Source organism: Pleurodeles waltl, chromosome 4_1 (assembly GCF_031143425.1).
Source record: "Pleurodeles waltl isolate 20211129_DDA chromosome 4_1, aPleWal1.hap1.20221129, whole genome shotgun sequence".
NCBI classification, from domain to species: Eukaryota; Metazoa; Chordata; class Amphibia; order Caudata; family Salamandridae; genus Pleurodeles; species Pleurodeles waltl.
This window is the reverse complement of record NC_090442.1, coordinates 437,062,798-437,086,219: the sequence shown is the minus strand read 5'-3', so window position 1 is coordinate 437,086,219 and position 23,422 is coordinate 437,062,798. Positions and strand designations below refer to the sequence as shown.

At 44.8% G+C, this 23,422-nt stretch overlaps 1 protein-coding gene across 8 annotated transcripts in view; it reads left to right on the top strand.

The window, feature by feature from the left end:
* PCLO (piccolo presynaptic cytomatrix protein) overlaps window positions 1-23,422 on the top strand; it is a 1,309,308-nt gene that overhangs the window by 235,471 nt on the left and 1,050,415 nt on the right. The window lies entirely within an intron of this gene.

The following is a 23,422-nucleotide window of genomic DNA, read 5'->3' as shown; positions in this document are numbered from 1 at the left end:
AAACACAGGGAGGGTTAAAAGGAGATTTACAAGCATGTCTCCTGTTCATCTCACAAAACACATCAGTGCTTGTAGTCTATGCGTAGAGTGGCCAATTGTTCCAGAGGGAATCATAATCTCTCTGTCACTTTCAGTACATCTGTTTGTTAGGAATGAAAACCCTCAGCCATCCTTAGGTGGCATGTTTCCTCATATAGTTTCTCCTTGCACCACTTGCAAAAGCCTACGGTATGGGTTTTTAGCTTCCTTACTCGGGGAAGGAGCACTATGAAGAGTGATACCCATATAAGTAAACGGTGTGGATATGTGGTGCGGAATGTAAGCATAAGGGAAACAAGAGTAAAACTACATCTTGGTCGATCTAAATAAAATTCTATTAGATGTACCCAAGGGATAGGATTAAAACTAAGAGGGGTGTGGTCTTCAGCCCAATCATCTGTAAGGGGTCAACATGTTTCTTCTTACTTGTTTCCATTTGATAATGTGTTGAGGCATTCTTTAGTACCAAAAGATGGATACAATTTTATGTCAAAATTAGTACAACCAGTGTTCCTAGAGCTGGAAAACTCTGCCATTGTCTTAATCGGTATACATATCAAATCACAGAACAGAGACTAGTATAGATGAGAAAGAGCCTATGGAACTATTGTTGTTGACTATTGAGATGGTATGGGCACAAAAACCGCTGTGAATAAAAACATGAAGTGACCATGCAACTTCTGATCACTGCAAAATAAACATGTGAATGAATTGTATTAAGAACTATACACATATCTGTAGTATGCTCACCCCCAGTGGTCGGGTGTAAGCCTCAGCTCAGACGTTACCAAAATGAGCAACCAATCCTCCACGGGAAACATCCTGGGCTCCTCGAGGCTTTTGGAGACTTGGGGAGGTGGGCCACGCAGCCTTCACTCACCTATGTGAAATCAGCCACAGGGATAGGCTCCTATGGGCATAAGGTATTTAAATGAGGTCTGGACACCAGTTCGTTTTTTTTTTTCTTTTTTTTTTGTTTTAATCCCGTGATAGTCTTGCAGGATCATGGCATGGGATTCCCTCCATGGGGCATAGGGGGTCAGGGTATCCCTACCCTACCCCCATATAACTTTGTGACAGGGGCTAAGTCCTCAAGTTCTGTAATGGCTGCCAGCACTTTCTTTTCATGTTGCTGGCAGCCAGTTAGAGTGCTTGCGGGAGTCTGACTACCGTAGCAGCGAGATGCGAAGGGAAATAAAGCTCCCTGGGCCAATCAGAATGCTCTATTTTTAAATTGGCGCTCCCGCGATACTTTCGAGACTCTAGCGAGCCCAACTGACAAAATCTACAATTATTTTTTTACCCTTAATTTCTCAGGAAATCTCTGAACAGATGTACACCAAATGACGAAAATCATAATCTGCACACCAAGATCTAGCTTCCTGACAATATGGTGCAATTCCATACAGCAGTTTTTGCTGTAGCCAGTCTTAAAGAAGTGTATGGAAAAAGCATGGGGATTTTGTGTTTTGGGACCCCCTTTTTTCCTGGCCCGCACTTGACAGATCACCCTGAAATTTACAGGTAGGAGCTGAGGTGGATGAACCATTTTTGGGAAAGTTTTGTGAAGATTCATCAAACAGGGCCAAAGTTATTAGCAAACAAAAATATTTTCTTTCTATAGAAAATCAGACCTAACTAGAACTACTTAGAGGAAATCACCTATATGAGATATATATATATATATATATATATATGTATTTGTATTATTTACTCGCGATTGCCAGTAGGTAGTTATAGTTAGGACCATGTTTCCATAGGAAAAGTGTTTTTTGACTTGCCTAAATCCTTGGCGCCATTTGACAATCTTACATTTTCCCAAAAAAAGTGTGCCAGTGATTTTTGTTGCACAAAGAATGTTTCAGGGTGATTTGTCAAGTGGGGGTCAAAAGTGCATTTCCAATGTTAATTTCTATAGGAGTTTTGAACAAGACTACAACGGGAACCACTGGATCGAATGACACCAAATTTGTTACAAAGCTAGATTTTGCTCTGCAGATTATGCTTTTTGTTATTTGGTGTAAATCCGTTTGGGGAAAATAAATTTGTATATCTTGGGCCGTGGATCCGTCGCAATGTTTTTGCAGCAATTGTGGCGTATTCGCCAATGCGCACAACACTAAGGATGCTGTAACTGGCTAGCTGCAACCTGTCCAGAATGTTTCCGCTGCCATTTTGGGTTACCGAACACGGTCCTGGGTCACCAGGGCTGGAAAATAAAATAAAAAGTGTTATAAGGGGTCAGGGTGGAGCTACCCTGACTAAGGGGTGTGATGTAGGGGTCTTAAAGAGTCAAATTATAACTTTTAAATATTTTTTTTCACCACATGCAATATTTGTGAATACGTTGCGACACTCAGTAAGGCCCCATGAAACGTTGCAACAAATGCACAAATATCGCAAAACAATTATATAACAAGTATTCACAGACTCATTTATACACAAAGGTGGTCATTATGACTTTGGCAGTCTTCCTTGAAGACCTCCAAAACTGCAAGCGCCAGAAGACCACTAGTGCTGGTGGTCTTCCGCCCACCATATTATGGGTACTGCTGGATTTCTGCCATAGTTTGGGCAGAAATCCTACAGTAGTCGTGCTGGCGGGTGGAGGCGCATAGGCAGTTCCACCACAGGCACGCCCCGTCAGACGGACACTGCCTGCCATATTATGTGCAATAATATGGCATGGCAGTGTCGTGATGGCAGTTCGCTGCCGGAGATGGAAGCGCCCCTTCCTGTTCCCTGCCGGGCAACCTCCTCCCCGGACCAGGTAAGTTAATTATCTGACAGGGGAGGGAGTGTTGTGTGTGAGTGGGTGTTTGTCTGTGTGTGTGTATGCGTGTTTGTATGGGTGTGTGTATGCGTGTTTAGATGAGTGTTTGGACGGGTGTGTGCATGCTTGGTTTAATGCGTGTGAGTGAATGCGTATATGTAAGTGTAGGTGCATGAGTGCTATGCATGGTGTTTGTGGGTGTCTGTGTGCATGTATGTGGAAAGGAGGTTTTGGGCAGGGGTGCTGTACCTGGAGGGGGTGTGTGGTGAGGGGCCTGGGGGGAGAGAGTGGGGGGGTATTGTGCTTGCTGGGGTGGGGGGATTCGTCTACGGGTGAGAGGGAAGAAATTCCCTGTCACCGGTAGCCTTTCCGCTAGGGTTTTCGTGGCGGTGCTACTGCCGCAGAAACCCTGGTGGAAAGGCAGCTCCTAATGCCGCCAGTGGTCTTCTGTGGACGAGTGGGTCAGAGATGCTCACCTCGGCCCAGTGGGTCCAACCGCCAGGGCAGAATGAGTGGAGATGTGGCAGGTTGGCAGAGGCCAAGCCTCCACACTCATAATGTGGCGGTCTTCACTGCCAGCCTGTTGGCGGTGAAACCGCCACCTTTGCCCTGGCGGTCATGAGACCGTCGGGATCATCATGACCACCTAAATCATTTGCTCACAGAAGCACTCAGACACTCATGCACCCTCTTACAGACTCACAGACCCATTCAGACCCTCATGCACCCACTCACTGGCTCACTTAGGCCCTCAGGTGCCCACTCACAGACCCACTCAGACCCTCACTCACAACCCACTCAGACACTCCCACACCCATTCACAGACCCACCCAGACACTCATGCACCCACTCATAGACCCACTCAGACCCTCAAGCACCCACTCACAGACCCATGCACACACTGACGCACCCACTTACAAACCCACTCAAACACTGACGCACCCACTCACTGATCAACTCAGACCATCACACATCCACTCCAAGCTTTTATAACTATGGTTAAGCACTTAAATTTGGTTCAACATTGTATAGAGCTGTAATACCCTATCCTTCACAATTCTTGTTTCACTGTTTTTCATTGAAAGTTTGCTTTTGTCACGCATTATCTTGTAGAGCAGCTTGCTAAGTGGTATTATGTGCCAGAAGAGGACCAAATTATGAGGCAGGGTTGACCAATTTATGTGTCAAAAAAGTCCACTTATCGATTTACCACGCCAATAGCTTTAACTCTCGCGAATACAAGACTTATTGCATTGCAAATGCTTGTTCATTTTTATAAGTCATCCCTAAGGTAGACCCTAACAGCTCATAGGGCAGAGTGCATGGTATTCAAAAAGTAGGACATGTGTAACTAAGTTTTATATGTTGTAGCAGTGAAAAACTCTGTCATCTTAGACTATCACTGGGTTACCTTACTACACTTAATAAGTGATAACTTCAGTTTGGGAGCAGTTTGAGAACTACATCTTCCTCACATTTGAATTTTATTTTATAATTCTCTTTAATGATAACAATGGATTTTAAATTACTATTTTGAAAATGCCACGTTTAGAAAGTTGGCATTTTATTGCCTAAACCAAATGTGGCTTTCTCTCAGTGTTCAGGACCACACGACCATTAATGGCTTTACTGTGGTTTGATGTGTATTCCGTACAGACAGGGAAAGGGTGTTCCTCTCCCAAGGAGGATTGTCTCAGGGGGTTGTACTCAGCCCTTCCTGAGCTTCAAAGGGCTATGCCGACTCCATTCCTGACTCTTGAAGTTGCCTGTCTTGTCACTGGCAAAAACAGACCATATCTAGACAGATTGGAGTCGGACCCAGGGACAGGGGAAGAACTAACCAGAACCAGTTTGGGTTAGACAACGGGGGTGAACCCTCTCCCCATTCGTAGGGTTGCACTGAGGATAAAAGTGGAACCTTAAGAACTTCTCATCTGAAGACCCCTGGACCTGTGTAAGATTAAGAAGATGGACTGCCCAGGAGCCGGAAGAAGGAAAATTAGACCTCCTTGCCTTGAACTAAGGAGCCCAGAAGTGACTCCAAGAGGCAGTTGGCCAACCTCAGTGTTTGAGATACAGGGATACAAGAAGCTTCCAGTGGCCTGCTACCTGGCTGACCAGCACCAACATGACCTGCCAGAGCCCTGCTGTTTTCATCTGCTGGAGTGAATCTTGACCCCCAAGAGGTGCCTCCCTAGATCCTGGACCATTGTCTGGTGTCAGAGTTTACTCCTCCAACCTGAAAATTGCAGGAACTGGACTGTAGGAGAAAATACAGTGTTTCTGTGCTCTACGCTTTGGCAACGACTGCCTGCGTCCCAAGTCATTGCAAAGCTCCGGCAGTGACTTGTTCTTCGCATCAGCAAAGACCATCTGCATCTCCCGTCAACATGAAGCTCTGACACCGACTTGCTCTTTGCGCGGACAATGATCTCCTCACCACCCCTGCCAATGCGAAGCTCTGGCTGAGGCTCCTTGTGTGGAACCAGAGTAAGTGAGAAGGTAAACACTCCACCAGGACAAACCTGTTCCCTGTATCCAACCTGCACTTGATCATGGTCAGTCTGGAATGTTGAATTTGACTCTCTTCTACTCTCACTTTTACTTAGATCCTTTATCTTACACACATCAGAACTTTCCATACATCATAACTTTCAAAATCCTATCACTTACACAATTACTATGTACTATTTGTGGGAACAGGAGCTCCATCTTCATTTAAGAAACACTGTGCTTCATTGTTGGGAGTATTAGGCCAGACGCAGTGGCGACTGCTGTTGGGGCAAAGTGGCCGGGCAGGGGGGGACACAAAACAAAAGTACAACAAAAATAGGAATTTTTAAAAAATGGACCTCTCGTGAGCCGCCGCATCGTGCCGCATCGCCACTCTTCTGCACACTCTGCAGGTTCCCAGCCTGCTCTTCAGCCAATCCTAACACTGCTCTCATGCTGCTGGCAGCATGGGAGCATAGTTAGGATTGGCCTGAATGCCCTTGCTTCACGCTCCTAGGCATACTGCGAGCCTTTGCCTGCTGTCTCCGATCTGGCAACACAGCTCTGATTGGAGAAAGCTCAGTGCGCATGTGTGTTTGACCGTCCTGAGACAGATGGCAAAACACACATGCACACTGAAGGGAGTGCACACCACTTGCCCTCTCTGCCTGTCATTCCAATGGCCTCCCCTTGAAAAACAAAAGGATAATAAACATTGTTTTTTATTGGTTTTTTTGTCTTCAAATTTCAGTTGCTGCTGCTGGCGGGGGACTGCTGGCCAGTGGGGGCTGGGGGGAGGCAATGCTCCTCCACTATAGCAGAGGAGCCACCGCTGCTCTTTTGCTCCTCCTCACAGAATTATTGACCATACCTCTACAACTAGCAAGATATTCAATATGAGAGCTGTAATTAACGCTACTTATAATGTTTTGTGCCCTTACGTTTAATATTTCAATTGAAAGATTGTCCTCAGAGACGTAGCTTGGTCATTAAGATCTGGGGGGGGGGGGGTTGTGAGCTTCAGATTCCCCGACAATCATGCTGGCATGTTAGGATACATTACACAATAAACAGGGCACATGAGAGTGGCTTAAGAGGCAGTGGAAAGGGAGAGGAATGTGGACTGGTAGGAGTAATAAGTGAGAGAAAAAATATTTTGTAAAGTTATGATTTCAAAATAGAGATGATAGAGGGAATGTGTGTGTGTTTGTCAGTGTTTGCATGCAAAAATCCCAGGAGAAATCTGACAGACACCTCACCTTATCCAACTAAATGCACCTGTATCCAACTATTCATCCGAAATTGCATTTATTGGGGGGGGGCGTTGGAGGGGTAGGAGCGTGTAACACTCCAAACAACCTCCCGAAGCTATGCCCCTGTTTGTCCTTCCTAAATATCTTAATGCAGTCTTGATTATAAAACAGAAAGTACTGATATAAACAAACTGCCATCATAAATATGCTGCCTTTGTAACATGGGAACATTACTCATATTCATTTTCCAGAATTCGCATACTGTATAGTTGGTTCAGTTTATGGCAGCGACTATAACAACTCTTAGATTTTTAAAGGGTTTGCGTAAAACGCACAAAATAAATTCTACTCTCAGGCTGTGATTAAAATGTTAATGTATTGCAGCATTTTTCTGATCTGCTTAGTTTAACTCAGCATGTCTTAAAAGGTACATCTAAGGACATGCCTTTTGGCAGACTGTGTATTCTTTTCTGTGATAGACAGGATTATGACGTGCATCCGTGGAGCCATATGGTTAGCACCTCCTCACCCATATGCTATACATCACCAAGCATTGTGCACTGCCTAGAGAATTTAAGCCCGCTCAAAAACGCAATAACTGGTTTGTACTTGACTGTTTGTTTTCAGCGTTTGTGCTGTAAAAAAACACTGACAGAATTGAGAAGTGGCATAGTTATTTGGAAGAATTCCCGAGGGTCATTCCAAAATCAAGATAACAGCTAAACGAGAATTTAAATGGAATTTTCAAGGTGCAGTTTGCTGATGTTAACCAGTATTTATATTATGTTTCAGTCCTTAACTAAAATGTTCACCATTAACTTGTAACTGGAAAGCAATATTGACGAATAACTTAGCACACTTTCAAAATAACTTTAGTTACCTTTCAGGAGAGTGAGTGACTGTACTTTACCAACTGGTTTTAACGCTTTACTTTGCGTATTTGGAATCATTGAGAGGGGGGGGAATCCTTTTAAACACCCATGCAACCTGAACTTTACTGCCAAGACTAGTTTTTCCAGCTTTGTAATGTTTGCCATTGAGACCCTTCCGGCCTTACCACTAAGAGGGTTAGGAATTATGCTACCCTACGAATTGAGGGTGCTGGACTAGACAAGGTGCATAGTCAAAGTTAATAAAAGGATGGTGGTTCCAATGCATGGGGCCCAGACAGAGTGATTTCTCTGTTTTGCCTCTCCGGTGCCGTGCATCATAACAACTGGCCACGTTCGTTGGTGATAAGCTACATGATACACGCACCTCCATGAGATGCAGAGGAATATTTTGAGCAACGACTGACACTCAATAATCCCAGTGCCTGACTTCCTTTCCGGTGGGGTGAGGAATCCAGGTTTACGGCATAGCTGAACAAGCAAGCCTTCCCAAGTCCTGGTAAGAAGTGGAGGAAAGAACCACACCTAGGTAATGTGTCACGTAGGACAAGCCCAGACCTGGCACCGCAACAACTCAGAGACTGGGAGTTCCCACTTTTGGGCAAACAATAGATGTTTCATACCACAGCACGTATGAGTTGTGTACTCCACTCAGCAAACGTCTACACACTGCAAGGCATTCACAGTAATCAGATGCCAATAATACTGAAAACAGAGGGCTCTTGAGGAAACAAGACCACACAGAGTACAGCCCTCACTAGAGTGAGACGTTCAAAACTAGTTAACATTGGTAGCAGGACCAGCACAAGTCGATATACACCTTGCTAAAAAATAAAAAGACCAGTGAGTCACCTGAAAGGCACCCACTTCCTACTACACTCTGGCAAACATCAGAAGTACTGTACAGACTGCACCATCACAAGCACCACGGAAAACGTGGCTAAAGGCTAAAAGTCAAGAGAGACCAGCAGAATGGCCACAATTCCTGTTGCTGAACCTTTCGTGATCTCTGGGCCCCCATCAGCACTGGTAACCAAATAGAAAGCCTGAGTGAAGAGAGTGGAAATATACTTTTCTGCCACAGTGGTAGAAGATAAGTGTAAATGCACACAACTGCTGCATTTAGTCAGGCAGGAAATCTACAAACTGTCATGCACCCTTCCAGTAGTGGGTCCCACATCCACACACAGTATGATAGTCACAGCACTCTGAAACCACTCTGAATCAATGGCCAACCCTGATTATGGGTGATTCCTCTTCCCAAAGGTGTAACAAGTCCCAGAAGAGTCTATTGACACTTTCCACATCAAGCAAAAAAGAGTTGATTAGCACCTTCTAAGATTAGATGAAAGAGGTCAGTGTCAAGATCATTCTTGGCTGCTCCTTTCTGGAGATGATGGAGCAAATCGTCCAAGAACTAGGTAAACCCCTGGAGGACATACTGAAGCTTGGACAATCAAAGGAACAGTTGAAAGTGAGAGCATCTCACATGGAGTCAGTTACATACAAACCTACAAAAAGCTGATAAATGTAATCATCCAGCCCAAACCCTTCGCTCCTCTGTGTTCTGTGGAGGCTGATTCCACCACCAAAGTCATGTCTGAGCCAAGGTAAGATTCACCCTTCATGTGGGAATGTGAACCATTATGCAAGAGTCTGTCTTCCCACCTAAAACCAGAAGGTGTCAACAATGATTACAGTAAATGTGATCACCAGTTTCCCAAGCAAGACATGAGAGGGTGACGCAGATGATGACCGATGACTCCATGGAATATAACATGTTTGCAGTTGGCCAGGACCAATGTGAATTGGGCGTTCTCATGAGATGACATAACCGGCATTCCTGATTGGCTCTTTGTATCTCATTCTTCCATTTGGCATGAGGTCTAGCGTTGGTATATCACCTAGCCTTAGCCTTAAAAAGCGTTGTTTAATTTTCAAAAAATAAGGAGCAGCCATCAATGGAGATTCCATCTAAATTTGATATGACTTAAGAACCAACCAACCATGAGACCTTATAGCAAGCTCCTCCCTTTCTTCTAGCCAGCTATGTAGTTCACTTGATTTATTCACTATTTTCATAAATGCTGAACTAGACAGGGTTGGGTCCCATAAATCAGCCAGATCAAAATGCTTTAAGCTTCTTTCCAGATACTCTTTAAAATTACTATTGCCTCTTTCAGGGATAATTTCCTGCCATACTAAGTTAGCCAACATCCCTTTTGGGGCGTGCCACATTTTATTACAGCATTTAATAAATGCCGCAGGTCTAGCCAATGACTGCTTTACTAGCGAGAATTCCAGTGTAACCTGGGCCAGTGATGCTGATCTAGGTATCTGGAAAACACGCTTGTAAGCTTTTGCCAAGAGTTTCTCCAAGAGAGCTTCGTCCATCCCCCTCATTAATTCAGTTCCATAAGCGAGCGTTGGTAGTAATTTTGCTCTCATTACTGCTGTTAGCGATTTAAGGGTATGCCCACAGATGGTCTTTGCTAGTATTTCAAAGGCGTGAATGAGTGCTTGCGCTTTGTTTTTTTATCACATCCCTATGACACGCATAATTGCCTCTTGAGTCTATTGCGACCCCTAAATACCTGTAGGAGGCCACTTCCTCTATTATCTTATCATTTAAATGCCAGTTACGTTGGTTAGAGGGTCTCCTGTTGAGGACAATCATTTTTGTTTTACTCTGGTTTATTACCAATTCATTTGTTTTTGTATACCCTCCTAACGTATTCATCCGTTTTTGCATACCTATTCTGGTGTTGCTAAGCAACATCAGGTCATCACCATATAGCAGATTGGATAGTTGATGACCACCAAGGATGAGTGGTTGGGTGGGCAGACTGGCTATTTAGCATTGTGGAAATATAAAAATTGAAGAGGATTGGTGCTAAAACGCAACCTTGTTTTAAACCAACTGTTGTTTTGACTGCCCTCAATAGATACGAGCCATCCCCAAGTTTAACCTTCACCCAAGTATTGGAGTAAAGTAATCTAATAGCTTTTAAAATGGTTGAGGGCAGCCCCCGTTGCTGTAATTTTGCCTACAGTTTGCAACGAGATACAGTCAAAAGCTTCTTTACAGTAAACAAAGCACAAGTATATTGGGGTCCCTGTTGCCTTTGTTCTATTGATGATCAGACCCTGCGCCATGAGATTCCTTAATGTAACCTGGTTCTTAATAAAACCAGTTAGATTTTTGGGAAGTATGCCATTATCTACTGCCCAAGACTCTAGATGCGTCAACAAACATAGAGAAAAGTATGTAAGGTCCACATCTAGGAGGGCAATTAATCTGTAATTGCTTGGAGAGGCGGTCTTCCTTATATGTGGGGTGAATTATAGAGCCCTTCCAACTTGCAGGAATGATTCCGGTTGACAAGACGTGGTTAAACATTGCAGCCAGGAAATCAGCCCATCTTCTCGTAGATGGTTTAAACAGTGCATGTGCTAGTCTGTTGGGGCCAGGTGCACACAGTCAGATTGTGATCTCCCCCAATGATCTTTAATATCTCTGATGCAGTAATTACCAAGGAGTTCAAGTCGTCGGATTACTGGGTATCCTTTTCCCACTGAGCTGGCTCAACTCCTCTAGTAGAGATTTCCCTAAAATGTGACTTCAAGTGATTAACCCAGGCAACCTTGTTATGTTAGCGTTGTGGGCTGCTTTTGGGCCTTTTTCAATAGAGTTAATCAATTTCCAAAAGCGTTTTGATTCTGATAATCCTGACGCATAGTGAAGTTTGCCCCATAGTGTTTCCTTCTGGAGATTTTTGAAGGACCATATTTCCTTTTAGGAGCTTTCTTTGCTCCCGGAGGGTGCTTAATAATGTTCAATCCATGGGACATTTGCGCAATTGCCTCAACAGCCTACATACAGCTGCTTTCCTTATGCAGACTGCGTGTGGCATATATACTCCATTATGATATCCCAGTTGGGCTCCCTTTTTTTTTTTTTTTCAAGTGATCTTGGCTTGTAAGATCCCTAGCAAAGGCCTCCCAGACCGTTATCAAATATGTGGTTCCCATGGCGATAGCCTCCTATCTGGGCAGTGCCTCTTCTGCTTGTCTTTTGGTAGAATTAGATGACCAGTTTAATTGCTTAAGATTTTCAGTGCTAATCTCTCCCTTAAGGCATACCACTTTCTCCGGCTTACACACTGTGAATCGGATCTTAATTATTATATAGGGTTTATGGTCACTTTCCGCATGGTCCAGGATTCTAAATTCGTTCACATGCTTATATAGTGAAGAATTAACCAGTGTGTAATCTAGATGTGATACCACCTTTCTGGAGGATTTTGTCCATGCAGTGGGAATATCGGTCGGATTCCATCCATTTAGCCTGAATAGATCAACATCCTCACATCATTATTAATTTGTCTCCAATCTTATCTTTCTTTATATTCGGTGGAATGGATTGTCTTGGCACTGCTGTTTTTTCTTTCATAGGGGGATACTCCTGTCTTTCACACCTTTCCTTTTAACACAAGCACATAAAAGAACGAATGACAAGAGTGGGCATGGTTAAAAGCCCATATGGAATACAACACGTCTTGCAGACAGTGCTTTGCACTGCCAAGCTTGACCTAAAAACACATGTGAGAGTAGAAGAATCATTATTTAACAAAATTGCAGTTATCAGCTACGGCATCAAAATCAGTACCTCACCCGCCACCACCTCGAACTGTACTTTAGGAAGAGTATCATATCACAATGCACTACGTCTTGATTTTTGAAGCATGATAGCCAGAAGACTCCTTACTGGAAGCAGTGTAGTTATGTTTTCGAATGTGAAAATGAGATTAAGCTCACTAAATGGAACAACAGAGATTTGTACTTTCTCAAGCCTCTTGGCACAAATAAAAGTCCAAAAAAATTTATGGAATGAAATCCAGCTACAAAATACACAGGGAAAGGCATTCGCTTCCTGAAAAAAAATACACTTCCACCATACAAAGGTGATTAAGGGCAGTGAGGCTAGCCTAGCACAACTCTGATTCAATTAGCATAACATGTAAGGAGGTGCAAAATACCCTTGTTGCAAATGTTATGGGATATGGTGCTTTCTGCACTCAAACGCTGGATCGTGTCTTCTCTTTTGCTCCCCAGAAAGACGAGAAATACTTTAAGAGTAATGGATCTCTTAAAACTGAGTATGACAAATTTCTACTCTCTAGAATATACCTCTGATAATGCAAAGAAGTAGCCAAAGGCAGTTCTCTGACCTGTGGTCAACTTTTAGAGTTAAGGCCAGCGGTTCCCAACCTTTTGTCTTTTGTGGACCCCCCACTAAGTCATTACTGAAAGCTGGGAATCTAATCTGTTAATATTATTTAATTTTCTAAGCAGTCGCTGACCCCCTGAGGAGGCTTCACGGAGCCCCAGGGGTCCTGGCCACATGCTGGCAATCACTGGTTTAGGCTGTATCTGTGCAGTAAAAGGGAGTAAGAGATATATAGTTATCTGACCATGCTGGGTGTACTCACTGAAGAAGGCATGCATTTTACCATGCTATGTCTTTGTAAAGGATAGTAGAAAAATACTCGTTGTGCCCTCGGTTCACTGCCTGGAGAATGGCGTCACCAGGCCCAGACTTACAGTACCAGGCACAGGGCGTTTCTCCATGAGGCTGGAAGGGTGGGGGCGGAAGGTTTTGCTACTGGGGGGCGATTTTCAAGTAGATCTTAACCGTTGCCTTCCAGTAGTAAAATCAGCAAGCTAGTCCACGTACTTAGTTTTCATCCTCCTAAGGCTAGTTGTCTGCCAGCACTTCACATCAGGTACATGCGTGCACTGCTGTTTACACCTGCCATGACATGGTAGAACATTTACCACCACCTCTAGTGGTGTGTTTTGCTCACAGGGCCGTCAGATTGCAGTAGCTCTGGCAATGATGGCCCTGGTATATTTATAATGGCCGGCCTCGGCATTCTCCGCCCTCTCGCCATAAAAGGCCCTCTTTATTCACCATCTGACATCATGCGGCTGGCCCCTCATCTCGCAGACGAATAACCAGACCAGCAGCCAAGCAAGACCAGGCAGAGTGACAACCACAAGTCCAGCAAGCAGCTTATTTTGGGAATCGAATAGATTATGTTATCGTTGGATATAGATAATATGTATTTAATGCCTACTACCTGTGAGGAGCTGCTACCTTATCTCCGCTGCTGGAGTCTGCGCACACTGTCTCTGCCAAGAGAGACGAAAGGGTTTCTCGTTCTTCTGGCCCGGATTCTAAATATGCAGCAGGGGCCGGTGGGCTTGAGGCCTTTCTACACAAAAGGGGCACATGCCTGCGATTGGCACTATGCGTGATACTACGTTGGTGACTGACTCACTGAGTCACCGTCTCCTAAGCACAGTCAGCAGCACCCGACCAGGCTTGTTAGCAGTGTACCCTGGGACCCCAGTGGCAGCTCCGGCTCAGCTGCCTACCTACAGAGACGTTTTAAGGCATGGTGGCAAAGTGGGCTCTGGAGCAAGGCCCCAGCCTCTCAGGGCCTCCCCTGATAAAGCCAGCTTTGTTCTGCTGTGAGTCTTGCCCTGATGACCTTGAATAATTTTTAAATATACTGTTTTAAATACTATTTTCCTTTATTTTATTTTTAATGTAATGACTTTGCAGAGAAATGTTGTGTTTCATGCAATATCCGTCCGTTATTTTCTTTTATTTAGATCAAAATAGGACCTTACAGATGAGAAATTGGAGGTTGTCACAGAGATTATTTGCTGTAATATTAGTAAACTGCTGCTGTGTACCATGTTAAAACACCTTACCATCCCTAAATATTATATGTAAACACATTTAGATTTGGACGAGTGTGATCTCATCGAAGAGGGCACGAAAGAGCTGAAAATGGATCATAAATTCAAAGCTGTTCGGAACAGAGGCCCCCCAAATATATTTAGCGAAGGGCCTCCAAAATCCTTAAAATGTATCTGCCTATCTCCGGGAAGTTCTGTCTAGGTGCATGTGATTGTTGCTGGTTATGACACGGTTATTTTTATCGTTCTATTTTTTTATGGTGGTTCGGTAATTGCTAGCCATGTACACCCACGTGTTCTGGGCATCAAATAATGTCTGGCAACACCAACCCGCAGGAATTCAGTTTCTGGCCATTTCGTGGTACCTATCAGAGTCACCGTCGCCGAATCACAGTCAGCTGCACGCCACCAAGTCTATTAGCAGTACACACCGGCCCCGAGTAGGAGATACGGTTCAGTTGCCTGGGAAGTGCTGCCCAGGTGCGTGTTGATTGTTGCTGGTTATCTCTGGTTATTTTTATGTATTTATTTTCGGAGGGGGGTCCTATAATTACCAGCCATGCGTACTAATACTCCGAGCATCAGAAAATGTCTGGCAACACCAACCCACAGGATTTCACCACCATTTAGTGGTACTCTGGGCACTGGCCTCTCGGGATCAGAGTAGACATCTCCGTCTCAACGAGATCAAGTTGGCATTTGCCAAAAGTACTGACCTACATGCCTTAGGGAATTGTGTGTGAATAAATTAATGTGCTCAAAATTGTCAGGAGAGTTAACAGTATGGTATGTTGTGCAAGGCGTCTCCATTGATTTGCCACTCAAGTGCTTTCTTAATTTTGGTGCTACTGTAGTATGTGCTTTTCATCTGCAGAGGCTTCAAGGGTTAGCCTGATTTTGATTATTGTCATCTAGCACTAAACGTCCGTTTTCTATGTGAAACTTCTCCTTTTCTGTGCACCATGAATGTAACTGTTGTGCTGCTCTGAAACATAAACTACGATCTCATTTTATCATAACTTTCAGGATCAGTGACCTCTGCTCCTTATATGCATTTGTGGTGCTAGCCATTTGAAAAGCAATGTCTTGAGTCCTTTTCTGAGTTCCCAGAGAAATGTGGCAATCCTGAGGTGCTAGGGAAGTTCGGACCAGGCTTTGGCCGCCAGGTGAGAGAAGGAGCGTTCTTCGGTTTTGGATCAGTGGATCCGGGGGGTGTAGGAAGTTGGCTCTGTATGTACTATCTCAAAGTAAGGGATAGAGTGCAGAGATTCCAAGGGTCCCCTTAGAGGTAAGATAGTGGCAAAATTAGATAATTCTAATGCTCTATTTTGTGGTAGTGTGGTCGAGCAGTAGGCTTATCAGAGAGTAGTGTTAAGCATTTGTTGTACACACACAGGCAATAAATGAGGAACACACACACTCAAATACTTAACTCCAGGCCAATAGTTTTTATAGAAAAATATATTTTCTTAATTCATTTTTAGAACCACAAGTTCAAGATTTGGAGTAAATACATAAAATGCAAGGTACTCCACATAGGTAAGTTAGGAACTTTGAATTAGAGCAGTAACATACACAGTTTTAGTTAAAATGGCAATAAGCTATTTTAAAAGTGGACACAGTGCAAAAGTCAACAGTTCCTGGGGGAGTTAAGTAATGGTTAGTTTGTCAGGTAAGTAATGCACTTACAAGTTCAAGTTCCTGGGCATAGGCAGCCCACCGTTGGGGGTTCAAGGTAACCCCAAAGTTACCACACCAGCAACACAGGGCCGGTCAGGTGCAGAGGTCAAAGGAGGGCCCAAAACACATAGGCGCCTATGAAGAACAGGGGTGCTCCGGTTCCAGTCTGGTAAGTAAGGTAAGTACTTGCGTCTTCGGAGGGCAGACCAGGGGGTTTTGTAGAGCACTGGGAGGGACACAAAACACACCCTCAGCGGCACAGGGGCAGCCGGGTGCAGTGTGCAAAGCAGGCGTCAGGTTTTGAATAGGAATCAATGGAGGGAGCCGGGGGTCACTCTAGCAGTGCAGGCATGGCACAGCGGGGCTTCTCGGGCCAGCCACCGACTGGGCTAGGCAGAGGGTCACCTGGTGGTAAATTCTGCACTGAAGTTCGGTTCCTTCTGGTCCTGGGGGCTGCGGGTGCAGTGCTTGGTCCAGGCGTCGGGTTCCTTGTTACAGGCAGTCGCGGTCAGGGGGAGCCTCTGGATTCTCTCTGCATGCATCACTGTAGGGGGCCAGGGGGGTCGTCTCGGGTTACTCACAAGGTCGCAGTCGCCTGGGAGTCCTCCCTGTAGTGTTGGTTCTCTGGAGCTCGAGACAGGGGCGTCAGGTGCAGAGGGTGCAGTCTCACACTTCCGGCGGGAAGAGTGAGTTCTTTAAAAGTTGCTTCTTTGTTGCAAAGATGTTGCTGTGGGTGAACAGTGCCGCTGTTCTTGGGAGTTTCTTGGTCCTTTGGGTTTCAGGGCAGTCCTCTGAGGCTTCAGAGGTCGCTGGTTCCTGTCAGATGCGTCGCTGTGCAGTTTTCTTTGAGTCAAGAGACAGGCCGGTAAGGCTGGGGCCAAAGCAGTTGTCGTCTCTGTTGTCTCTGCAGGGCTTTGAGGTCAGCAGTCCTTCTTCTTGTTTCAGGTGGCAGGAATCTGATTTCCTGGGTTCTGGGGTGCCCCTAAATAGGGGTGTGTTTAGGTCTGGGGGGCAGTAGCCAATGGCTACTGTCCTGGAGGGTGTCTACACCCTCTTTGTGCCTTCTCCCTGAGGGTAGGGGGGCACATCCCTAATCCTACTGGGGGAATCCTCCAAAACCAAGATGGAGGATTTCTAAAGGCATGGGACACCTCAGCTCAGGGCACCTTAGGGGCTGTCTTGACTGGTGGGTGACTCCTCCTTGTTTTTCTCATTATCTCCTTTGGACTTGCTGCCAAAAGTGGGGTCTGTGCCCAGGGGGGGCGGGCATCTCCACTAGCTGGGATGCCCTGGGGTGCTGTAACAAAAGGCATGAGCCTTTGAGGCTCACCGCCAGGTGTTACAGCTCCTGCAGGGGGAGGTGAGAAGCACCTCCACCCAGTGCAGGCTTTGTTTCTGTCCTCCGAGAGCACAAAGGCTCTCACCCCAGGGGGGCAGAAACTCGTCTCAGTGGCAGACTGGCACTGACCAGTCAGTCCTGCACTGAAGGATTGGGTAAATTACAGGGGGCATCTTCTAAGATGCCCTCTGTGTGCATTTTGTAATAAATCCAACACTGGCATCAGTGTAGGTTTATTATTCTGAGAAGTGCGATACCAAACTTCCCAGTATTCAGTGTAGCCATTATGAAACTGTGGAGTTTGTTTTTGACAAACTCCCAGACCATATACTTAATATGGCCACACTGTACTTACAATGTCTAAGAATGGACTTAGATACTGTAGGGGCATATTGCTCATGCAGCTATGCCCTCGCCTGTGGTATAGTGCACCCTGCCTTAGGGCTGTAAGGCCTGCTAGATGGGTGACTTACCTATGCCACATGCAGTATTTTGTGTGCATGGCATCCTGAGGGGGATGCCATGTCGACTTTGCCTTGTTCTCCCTACCAACACACACAATCTGCTATGGCAGTGTGCATGTGTTAGGTGAGGGGTCCCTTAGGGTGGCACAACACCAGCTGCAGCCCTTAGGAACGTTCCCTGGTCACAGGGCCCTTGGTACCACTGGTACCTTTTACAATGGACTTATCTGTGTGCCAGGGATGTGCCAATTGTGGAACAATGCTATATTTTTAGTGAAAGAACACTGGCGCTGGGGCCCAGTTAGCAGGGACCCAGCACACTTCTTAGTCAAGTCAGTTTCAATATCAGGCAAAAAGTGGTGGGTAACTGCAACAGGGAGCCATTTTCCTACAAGGGGTGTCTGCGAGGAAGAGGCAGGCAGATCGCAGGTGTCTGGTTGATTGGTGGAAGGTCATTAGTTTGTTGATGTATGCTGGTCCTTCATCGTGCAGGGCTTTGTGGCTGGCTCGGAAGCCAGATTGAAAGGGGTCCAGGAGTTTGTAGTGTTCCAAGTGTTTGTTGAGTTGCTGGTTCATTGCCTTTTCGAGGGAGCAGGAAGATGGGCTGGTAGTTCTTCGTATCTGCTGGGTCAGTGACTGGTTTCTTCAGGAGGGGCCTTACTTAAGCGTGTTTACAGACCTCAGGAAAGGAGGCTGTGGTGATGGAGGTTTTCAGGATTTTCTTGAGCTTGTCAACAAACCTCTTGCTACTGAGGTTGAAGATGTGGTGGGGACATAGGTCCGTGAGTGCTACCAAGTGTACAGGGTTCATGATGGAGATTGTGAGAAGCTCCCAAGGGGTGAGCAGGTGTTCGGGGTTTGTGTTTGTGAGTGTGAGTAGGCTGATGCTCTCAGCGGTGGGGGATGTGGTTTGGAGTTCTTAGAAATGGTTGAGATCTTGTTGTGGAAGAAGCCCACCAGGGTGTCGCATAGTTCTTGGGACGGGGTGATGTAGTTCCCTGTGATGCGGAGTTGGAGAACACCTTCACAATAGTGAACAGCTCCTTGCTGTGGTTTGTGCCACTCACTTAGAGCCTTTTAAACATGTTTCAGGTCTCCAAGAAAGATGTAGTGCTCTGAGTCGATGGCATTCAGGGATGGTTTTGCAGAAGCTGGGGCGTGATCCTTGGGATCTGTATCAGGCGAGGGTGCTTCTGATGGTGCTTTTTTCCTTCTGTGTGGATTTGGAAATTGAGATGCCCCATTATTGGGGTTGGGTCATCTGAGGAGGTTGTGCAGCGGATGGTGTTGTAGATAATGGCAATTCCACCTCTGTGTCTGTTGATTCGGTCAGTGTGTTATCAAGTAGCACCAGTCTCCAGCCACATTTACAGCATGCTACTCACAACACTCACATCACTCCTCAGTGGCTCTTGAATGGTTTCCCCATTCCTTCTTTTCTTTATACCCTTGACAAAAGCGGATGGAACACGCTGGTTTCACCAGTCGCCATCTTCTCCCCCTGATTTATACTGTCCTAACTGGCTCAGTCCACCTCAAAGATCAGTGTGAGCATGATGATGCAAAGTACAAGCAGTGGGAATAAGCATGCAAGAAAAAGTGATGAATGCAACTGGCCTTTTTCATAGCCAGGGGATAGAGAACAGTGCAGATTCTTGTTTATGTCTTGTCAGGCAGCCTTTAGTTCTCAGTTAGCAGACAGACACAGTAAAGACATTTGGCTGAGTTCCACACAAACTGACAGGAGGTTCCAAAAGGGTAGACTTTTCCCTACCCTATTGGTTTTCCTTTGGCTCCTGTAAGCATGGCCACACTTAATGAGTACTATTTCGAGATATGGGGGTGTTATGTGTGCTAGTTAGTTGGAGTTGTTTGGTTTTAAGGACAGAAGTGTGTGTGTGTGTGTATGTGTGTGTTTTATAACAGGAGGGGGACCTTGTCAATACCTATCTAGTGGCTGAATGGCCTAGAAATGTTCCCAGGTTTCCCGCCTGACCAAACTGCTTTAGCCTAGACAAATATTTTATTTCGCCTTGCTCACTGTTTCCTTATTGCATGTGAAAGTACTTTCAAATACGTGAATTCAGGTTGTGCTGTACAGGCACCTCCCTTGTATCTGATTTAAATAGGCACTAATGTTACTCCAGTTAAGAATCTTGGCCACATACCCTCCTAAACCCCCTTCGAGACGTCTGCTTCGCTTAATCTGCTTGCTCGCTATGCACCATATGGGGGCTGGTCTGACAAAATTTGTGTGGGCTGCTTTGGGTGCACAGACCAGCACTGGGTGTCACTAGGCTGCTTTTTGAGAGTGACGGTTGACCAATTTTCTAATGGTCTTATCCACTGGTCACCCATTTATCCCTGTCCACTGTATATATTTTAATGGTGTTTTGTGGGTCTTCCAATAGATCTGCCTCGTTGTACAGAGAACGATTGCACCCACAGGGAGTGCTGGTGTTAGTCTGTATTCTGGTCCCAGAGCCTTCACCATGCTGCCTTGTACAACAATAACATGCACTTAGCCATTGTTATTTGGCTCTTCTTGTGTTTGGGATGTACATGACTGTGGGCACATTAATAATGAAGAGATGTGCTTGGTTTTCAGAAGAATATTAAGTGGATTTTTAATTTAGTCAAATACTAGTAGTGGATACTACGTATGTTTTTAAGACCTCACTTGCCTACTCATTTAATTCAATCCCTTACAAGTCTGCATACTACCTCAAGCCCACAAACTACACTGTAGCACAGTGATGTTGAAATGGTCACTAAATGTTTTTCTTTCCTGTTACTATTTTCACTTTTGCATTCCCTACTTCATATATATGTTGATTTGTTCAAAAAAATAAACTATACAAACAGCTTTGCATCCTAACACTTTTAAATTATATAAATGTTACACAAAAGCCAGAACTATTGACTCTGCAAGTGGGTGCTAAATTTCCATTAATTTTTTATTGAAAAATGTTTCATACCTCTGTGGTTCAATGTGAGTTAATGGACTGGAAAATATCAAAGATCTGATTCACAAACTGCACTTTGTAGTACTAAAAACACACTACACGCAGCAGGTCACAAACTAGGTGCAGACTCAGCCTGAGATCTAAGAAAAAACAACTGCAAACACCTCCATCATGCCCAGTCAAGCAATAGTGAAGCCTGCTGAAGATAAAACTAGTGAAGTCTTGGTAGGTGAAAATCTTCAACCACTGCAGGAAATGGAGCATGATCTCAATTTAGGGGAACCCTAGGGGTGACTGATACTATTAAAAATGAAAGTTTGGCCTTGCGAACGGTTTATTTTGTCAGGTCCAAATGGCAGTTTAAACTGCACTCACAGGCTGCAGTGGCAGGCCTGAAATGTTTAAAGGACTATTTAAGTGGGTGGCAGAATCAGTGCTGCGGGCGCACTAGTAGCATTTTATTTACAGGCCCGAAGTATATATAGTAGGGCTTTACTAGGAACTTACAAGCAAATTAAATGTGCCAGTTGGGTGTAAGCCAATTTCACCTTTTTAAAGAAAGCACAAGCACTTCAGCACTGGTTAGCGGTGGTAAGGTGCACGGAGTCCTAAAAGCCTACATAAACTGGTTCAGGACACAGGAGAGAGAAGCGAAAGGTGTTGGGCATGACTCTGCGGAGAGTGCCAAGTTAACAGCGTAACTGTAATATACTGGTACTTGACAAAATATATGAATCACCTGATACGTGGTTTTCAGAGTTTAAAATGGAAAAGCCCATAACTAGATTTGTATCTTGAGTTAGTGTGCTGTTATATTCTCTAGGTAGGATGGGTAAATCCTGTTGTCCCATGTTATACCAGCAAGATGCCATCAGCGTATTCCACTGAACCATCTACTGAGATGCGCTTGAAAATAGCAGCAGGGGTAAACCACCATGTTGCGTTAAGGTCATATCCAAATGTTATGCTACAAGTATTTTTATACCGCGAAGGTATCTTGGCATTAAATATTGACGATGAAAACAAAATGTAGAAAAGGAGTTGGTTTGCAAATCCAAGCTGACGAACTGTCATGCAGAGAAATTCCAGCTAAATCTGCAGCTCAAAGGAAAACATTCTTCACATTCCTAAGTAAACAGCACAATAAATAGGCCAGAGACGCTTCACAGGGAGAGGCAATGGACTGACATAAAGCACGAACATGATGTACATCACAGAGCACGAACATGATGTACATTACAACATTAGAACGCAAGCTAATGTAGCAGAGGAAGACTACCATAATGCGTTAATGTCATTCTCAAACAAACAAACGAAACTCAAAACAGATTATTTTTTTTTACTGTACAGACCAAGAACCCTCAGAAAGCACAACCAGAAGCCTTGCCGCATTTAGGGCCAGATGTAGCAATATTGCAAATTGCGAGTTGCAATTTGCGAGTCCGAGCGACTCGCAAATTGCAACTCGCAATTTGCAATGTAGAACGGTGTCTCAAACACCGTCTGTGACTCGCTATGGGGTCGCAAAGACCTACCTCATTAATATTAATGAGGTGGGTCGCAAATTGCGGCCCCATAGCGACTATGGGCACTCGCAGATATGGAGGCCTGCTGTAGTCAGCAGACCTCCATGTCCGTGACTGCTTCTAAATAAAGCAGTTTTTTTTTTTTTCAAGTGTAGCCCGTTTTCCTTAAAGGAAAACGAGCTGCACTTAAAAAAAAAAACGAAACCTTTTGTTTCGGTATTTTTTCAGGGCAGGTAGTGGTCCTTTGGACCACTACCTGCCCTGAAAAAATATTTTGTGGTCCATTCCCAAAGGGGAAGGGGTCCCATGGGACCCCTTCCAATTTGCGAGTGGGTTACCATCCACTTCAAGTGGATGGTAACTGCAACTCCATTTGCGACCGCAAATGTAATTGCATACCACTGCGAGTCGCAAATAGGAAGGGAACACCCCTTCCTATTTGCGAGTCGGAAATGCATTTTGCGAGTCGGTCCCGACTCGCAAAATGCATTTCTGCACAGGAAACTCCGATTTGCGACTCGCAAACGGCAATTTTTGCCGTTTGCGAGTCGCAAATTGTTTCATACATCTGGCCCTTATTGCGGTAGAGAGGCTAACGCAAATATGTCATGAATTTCAAAACCTTGCGCATTAGACTGCTACCTGGCTGGTGAACTGGCGTTGTGCCTCGCAGAATGTTAAAAAGTAGCTATGTGCCGTGTTGTCCCTGCAGCTGTCTAAGAAGAAAATACATTCCGTGAAAAGGCAAACGAAATGTGGAAGATTTCTAATACCGCTGGCTTTCTGCATCTGCTATGCTAAGTCTATGAATTGCTACAACTCCCAAAGCAAAGGATAACGGGAAACAGGCCAGGAATGTTTCTACGTGACTCAAATTTATATGAATAATTTCTGCAAATTGTATTTTTTGCTGGTATACGCCTGGACGTCTTGTAAATCTGCAATGCGTGGGCTTGGTACACGTTTACGCAATATAGGCGTTCTCTTAATCGGTACTTGCATGTTTCACTGGAACAGACTGACCCACGACTCGAAATTTGTTTAGCGAAAACAATGTTAAACACATCTGATATCATTCTATACTTTCAGACAATAAGTTTATTCATTGTAAATTGTAAAAGTGTTAAGGCGCAAACACTGCTTTTACCGCTGTGCGTGACTCAGAGGTGTTTCTTTTATTGATAGTATACAAAGTTTAACCTGAAAGAAAAAAAATCCCGTACTGTTG